The following is a 6689-nucleotide window of genomic DNA, read 5'->3' as shown; positions in this document are numbered from 1 at the left end:
TCCAATCAGCTCCTCGACCTGTTATCGTCAAACTCCGCCGGTGAATCCATTGAAACAAATGGTTCTTCCCAGGAGACTTTCACCAACTTCCGTTATCCAAGCTTAACTACTACTCTAACTACTTGCTTTGCTCGATTTTGAGCTAAGTAAAAACATCCGAAGCAGTTGCGAAATCTTATTCATTTGACTCATTCGCCCTTTTCAAAAATCGATGTTGATATAGGCCCTTATTCTGCGCCGCGCGTGACGTGATGATAGTCGAGTCACCCAAGTCACTCTATTCCAGTAGTCGGTTTAGGTGAGGAACGTCACTTCGGATGAACTTTGTGAGTTCTTACCCTATCCTCGTAGTCACCGTGGGTGAGAATCGTCGCATTCGGGTGACGATTTTAGGTGACAATTGTCGGTACCGATTCAGGTACCGACTCGGCAATAATTTAACCAAAAATTTGCATCCAGTGGGACAAGCAAGAACAATTGCATAAAATTGAAACGATTTTAAAATTTTTGTCGTTTTTTTGAGCTTTTAAAATGATTTCAGGGAAAAATATGAAATTTGAAATCTGATTCTGAGTATTTCGGAATAATTCATAAATGAGCCAGTACTGCGAATTGAACGGTCAAATATATAAATTTATTTGTAGATTTTACATCACCCTATTTGGTGCATAATATGACTATAAGGTAGCCGACAAACATTATTAAAAATTTAATTTGCCTCCCGGATTGCCTGTTGCAAATTTCAGACAGCTGCCACTTTTCAAGTCCAGTACGATAAGGGGCGTTGAATCATCCAGCATCATGGGCAGTTACTTCGCAAGGCGGCATTTTGGAAACCATCTAACATCTTCCACTTGTGGCAGATTTCCGCAGCTGCTCGGTGCAGTTTTCAGCTGGAAATTCGAACACTTTTAGAATTTTTGTTTATGTTGCTCTGAAGTTCCTTCACTGTACTTACGGTTTTCCGTGGCGATTGGACATTTCCGGATGTTGGTGCGAAATTGTCTCTACGATTACATTTTCCGACAACACGTAGCCTCAGAAATGGGCACCGCCTCACTGCAAAACGGAAAGCAAGCACAATTGGTACAAAAAGTTGAAAACTTTCCTTCCTCGGTTGCTTACTACTGCTTTTCCACAGCGGCCTTGTAGTGGCTACGGTGTAGGAAAATAACTTGCGGTTAGTTTTTTTACTCCAATCAGTCAGCTTACCGGCTCATCCGCTGCAAATTTCGACTCCAAATCCGGCCTGGACGACTTGCTAACACCGTAAAATTGGATTGTGGTATTTTCCGAAACTAAATTCGCAGTTGTTGATTAAAAAACTAATTTTAAAATTCGGAAACGCGAGCAAAACAAAACAAACCGAGCTAGTTTGACACATGAGCTCACTCAGTCACTCACCTACGAATGAACCTCTGTCACTTTACCCACATCGACTACGGGAATAAGGTGACAAATCTCACGGTGACTCCGAGGTGAGGTGACAATCATCACGTCACGCGCGGCGCAGAATAAGGGCCATATTCTTTATGCACCTTTATAGACGCACCGCAACCAGTGGCAAAAAGATATCGGACAGTACCCCAGATGGGACTCGAACCCACAATCCCCGGCTTAGGAGGCCGGTGCCTTGTCCATTAGGCCACTGGGGCGGTGAAGACCTGGCTGCCAACAGCGACTTTTGAATCCAGGCACCCTTTTCCTGCCCGCGCTCATCCGAAAAAATGAATATGTTGCTGGAGCGCGTGCATATTGCACTCGGATGGAGGAACGCTAACTTCTATAATAAAAACAAACAACAAAAGGTTGGAAAGAAACCACGCTGATGTTTAATTGAGCGCCTCATAATTGTATTTTATTGCTTACCAAAGAATATTCTATTCAATTGCCTACACCAACTGCTAACATGTTAGATGAAAACTTCGCTAACCCAATCAAATTTCGGTTGAATAAAACTTAACAAATTCTTTCAAAATTGAAAATAGAGAACCGGAACACTCGACTCCGAACGCTAGAAACGCTTCGGTTGTTAATGAACGATGAACTCCGCTCCGCTCACGGTAGAGTGAACTTAGAATTTCCCCTGCCAGATTCTATTTTGGGAAGGGAAACAACGTAAAGACATCTGTCGTTAAACGGCCGAACTAGCAACGGTTCTTGTAAGATCAACTGTGGTAGCTTCACTGTGGCCGACCGAGGTTCATTTTCCTCCCGCGAGCACGTGCATGTGGTGTGAGTTTGTTTTGTTTTGATTCTTTCATTCGACGCGCACCAGATTTGTTTATTTCTTCAACTGGAAATAGTTTCGGTTTTAAAAATGGTGATTAAGTGCGTAGTTTGTGAACAAAATGAGAAGAAATACAAGTGTAAAACATGTGAAGTGCCTTAGTAAGTATTATTAACTGGAAAAAGATTGTTATGGGTGCGAGCTTAATGCATTAGAAAGGATGTAAACTCTAAATCATGTGGATTAAAAACCAGAACAAGTAGTCAACAATGTTTCGCACTTTTTTGACTCTCAAGATTCAACTGCAGCGACTATTACGGCCCCTTTCCTACTAACCAGCGAAACAGATACCCTCGGCACATTTAAACTATGTAAAATAATATGGCCTTTAATAAACTACACAGAAAAAAAATCTGAATCCTTAACAACACTGAAATTGAAAACCTTTATCATTACATGACGTGGAACGCGATTTATTAATGTAAATTTACAAAACAAAAAAAGTTGAATTCTTAACAGCACTGAATTCTAATGACACAAACATTATTAGACACGGAACGCGATTATTTGATGTAAATTTACATCACATATGATGTAAATAAAAAGAAGCATCACATATGACGGAATTTTCAGTGCGAATTCAATATTACACGTCTTAATATTTTACATGTCTTTCATATTTTACACGTCTGTTGAAGTTTATAGACGTGTAATATTCAACTTGCACTGAAAATTCTACCATATGTGATGTTTTTTATCTGTTACATCATATGTGATGTAATTTTACAACATTTTTCGTGTTACACAAAATTTTTAACAGCACTGAAATAGAAATTTCTTAAAATTACACGACATGGAATGTTATAGATCATTGAATTTGAATTCAATTAATATTACAATACACTGAACGCGATGATGTAATGTAATAATACAGACTGTCGAAAACAGGCACACACAAATGTCAACAAAGTGTTGCGTCAAGTCGTGCCCAATAGTATTTTATTGAAGCAGTTTTCCCGCGATTTAGTAAATCGATCTTGCTGGTTCTGGAGATCTTCGGAATGGAAGTTCGCGACGTTAATCAATTTTGGATCCGGTACTTCGGGGAAGAAAATAAAAGTAAGAATGTATCTCCTAACCAAAAATATTTGTCCGATAGAAAAATTTGCCACTTAATAAAATGATTATAGAAAGATTTTATTTTTTATTATGAAATGAGAAAATTCCATTATTAAATCATAATAACAAAAAATGAAACAAAACAAATTCCTATTGGATTTTTTTCTTCCAATATTCAGTGATTTTATAATTTACATCATTTGTATTTTACACGTTTTTAAATTTTACATCATTTTTTATTTTACATGTAGCAGAATTTTACTGACATGTAATTTCCAACTAGGAATGAAAATTCCGTCATATATGATGCTTCTTTTTATTTACATCACATGTGATGTGATTTTACAGATTTTTTTCGTAGTGTGTAGTTGTAAATAAAAAAAAATCAACTGCTAGGGATGAATGACATTTTTTTTATTTAACCATTATCTGAGAAACTAGAACGTACAGTACCGTTCATAATTGTATAGAAATTGGAAGCAAGCGCACTGTCACTTCGACTTAGAACTTCCATAACTTTTTACTCTGATGATATTTTTAGATAAAATTTTTTGCGTTAGATAGATCAATTATCACACTATTATATCACAAAATTTGAGCTTTCTAGAGTTTGTGTGGCCTGAGAAACAGTAATTCTACAAAAATCGGACTTTTTGGAATTTTCTTATTCAAACTGCAATATCTCTGAAACTACGCTTCATTTTTTATTGAAATTTTGTACAGTTGATCCTTGAAATGCGATTTCTATAGAATGTTCTACGATTCATGAGAACAATATCGTTTCCTCCACCAATCAGACAAAAAATGTTTGGCAAAAGCAATGAAGAAAAGAAAAAATGGAATAAATGGTCCATTTGTGTTTTGAAATCAGAATCTCGCGATATTGTTGTGATTTTTCGGTTGAAATAGATTTACTGGTTGTCAAACAGAGAATATTAATTTCCTATGGAAACATTCGTCCAAAATTCTATAGAAATCGCATTTCAAGGTTCATGCCTGAAATATTGCACCTGGCGTAACTTTTGATCTCATCGATAGAATTTTTCGAAAACTTCAGACATGCTAGCTTAATATTTCAACAATCACTGTAAAAAATTTCAATAAAAAATGAAGCGTAGTTTCAGAGATATTGCAGTTTGAATGAGAAAAGTCCACAGGCCACACAAACTCCAGAAAGCTCAACATTTGTGTTATAATATAGTGTGATAGTTGATTTATCTAACGCAAACAATTTGTTCAAAAAATATCATCAGAGTAAAAAGTTATGGAAGTTCAAAGTCGAAGCGACAGTGCGCTTGCTTCCAATTTCCATACAATTATGAACGGTAGTGTATATTCAAAATTTGGTGTGGTTTATCGATCGGATGAAGAATTTGATTTCGGGAAAAATTCGATAAGAACAATTACAATTCAATAAAATTGTCTCGTTTAGTAAACATACATCAACCATTTCTTAAAGAAATGGGTTTGGTGCAGGGAAATGTAAAAAAACTGTTTCTAGGTTGCTTTTTGCCGCTTCAAGTATGTATTACCACAGAGAACAGACGTACAAGCTAGCCCACGAAACTTGTGTAAAATTTCCAGCGGCATTAGTTTTATTATGAGTTCATATATAGGATTACGCCTTTTCGAAAACTGTACACTTGAAAATTTGATTTGTAACTTTTGAACGGCGCAATAGGTGCCACTGTTTACAGTCAATTTTCAACATATTTTTTGGATGTCTGCATTTGAAATTTTACACACTTTTTCGAAGATTTTTTGTTTGAGCTTGTACGTCTGTTCTCTGTGGTATTACCAAACGAATACCCCATAATGTATACCATCATTTCTTATGTTAATGCGTTCATAAGTTGGAACCATTACCTTTTTGAAATAAAAGGTCTTAAGTTAAAAAAGTGAATGTGCAATCGTTGACGTAACTTAGCTTTATCACCAATTTAATTGAGCGTTCAAAAAAGCCTACATATGTTGTTTAAATTGAGAGTGAAATAAGATAAAATGCAAATGTAATTCAAGTATTTTAAATGCTTAAAGGAGTGATTACGTGTAAACTTTTATAATTTCCTTGTTAATATACAAATTTATGGGTTTTTGTGTTAATAGTTCCATCGATATCGAGAGTTGACGTTCTGTTTAGAATAAAGTGCTTTTAATTTTTAAAGTTAAACACTGCAATAAATGCACTATAGAACAGTTTTAGAAGGGGAGAATGGAGATACTGTTCCCCTTTTTTTGTTTTTCATCATATCTTTTTGGGAAAATTTAGCAACTCGCCGTCTTTTGCATTTCCTTACAGCGTTCAAATTTATATGCTTCAAAGGTTGAAACGATACATGAGCCCGTAGGTTAACTAGAAGCATTCTCGTGAGACGGGAAAAAGTGAAATTTTTTGAGTTAAAAAATCTCGTTGATCCTTAACTCAGGGTGCCCTGACCCTAGGCAAAAATCTAGCAAAATCCAAAGAGAAAAGGCCCGTTGATTTTTTTTGCCATATTAGTTCTCATTTCACAGTTTGTGAGAATCAGACAAAGAGAATTTTACAAGTTTGTCTACTTCCCTGGAGTCATTTTGCATACTTTAAGGCGCAATTTTTTAGTTTTTTTTTATAAATACAGTATTTTGAGTCCTTTTTGACAGATAATTACTGGATAAACATTAGTTATTGGAGAAATATTAGTAATTTCGTGATAACCAATGATCACGCTCCATTCAGAAAAAAAAATATCTTTTTGGACTCTAGGGATCAAATAAACCCAGAAGTTACATTTTAGAAAACTTTTTCTTAAAAATTATGAGTTTACTATTGCTTTGAAAATATGGCATTTAGAAGTTCATATTATGCTCTAACGATTGACATATTGGAATAAATATTTTAATTATAATAGTTAAGTGAAAAAAGAAATCTTCAAATCTCATTTTGTTATTTCAAACAAAGTTCAATAATACAAACACACGACGCATTACATGACACAACATATAACGTTTTTATTTTACGGAAAAAAAGCTTAAAATTACATTTTTGTCGACCGGTTTCGAGCTCGATGTTGCCCATCTACAGGACAATGTCCGACTGATTACACTAAGGATAAAAAATTACATCTCCAGTTTAATATTTGATTGTGATCTGACGTAGTATTGGCATTATGCGGATTTTTGGTGGATCAGATTAAAGAGAGGTGAAATGATCGGCGTTTTCGTTCATCCACAGTTTTTCGACAGTGCTGATGAACATCAGATGTGATGTTTTTCATACAAACTTCCTAAATTTGACCTTTTTCCAATCGATGGAATTGTCAAATTCTGATGTGTGGGTTGCAACACTGGATTCATTAGTCCT

At 35.5% G+C, this 6689-nt stretch overlaps 1 long non-coding RNA gene and 1 other non-coding gene across 2 annotated transcripts; both read right to left on the bottom strand.

Annotated features, from left to right (window-relative positions):
* Positions 1-612: 612 nt before the first annotated feature.
* LOC129746425 (uncharacterized) lies at positions 613-2017 on the bottom strand. The gene is made up of 4 exons (XR_008737298.1): positions 1870-2017; positions 1126-1783; positions 959-1059; positions 613-893 (listed from the first exon to the last, which is right to left on the bottom strand). It is a non-coding gene; the product is annotated as an uncharacterized LOC129746425 (long non-coding RNA).
* Trnar-ccu (transfer RNA arginine (anticodon CCU)) lies at positions 1583-1655 on the bottom strand. The gene has a single exon. It is a non-coding gene; the product is annotated as a tRNA-Arg (tRNA).
* Positions 2018-6689: the final 4672 nt, after the last annotated feature.

This window comes from Uranotaenia lowii, chromosome 2 (assembly GCF_029784155.1).
Source record: "Uranotaenia lowii strain MFRU-FL chromosome 2, ASM2978415v1, whole genome shotgun sequence".
In the NCBI taxonomy this organism is placed as follows: Eukaryota; Metazoa; Arthropoda; class Insecta; order Diptera; family Culicidae; genus Uranotaenia; species Uranotaenia lowii.
This window is presented reverse-complemented; position numbering and strand designations above follow the sequence as displayed.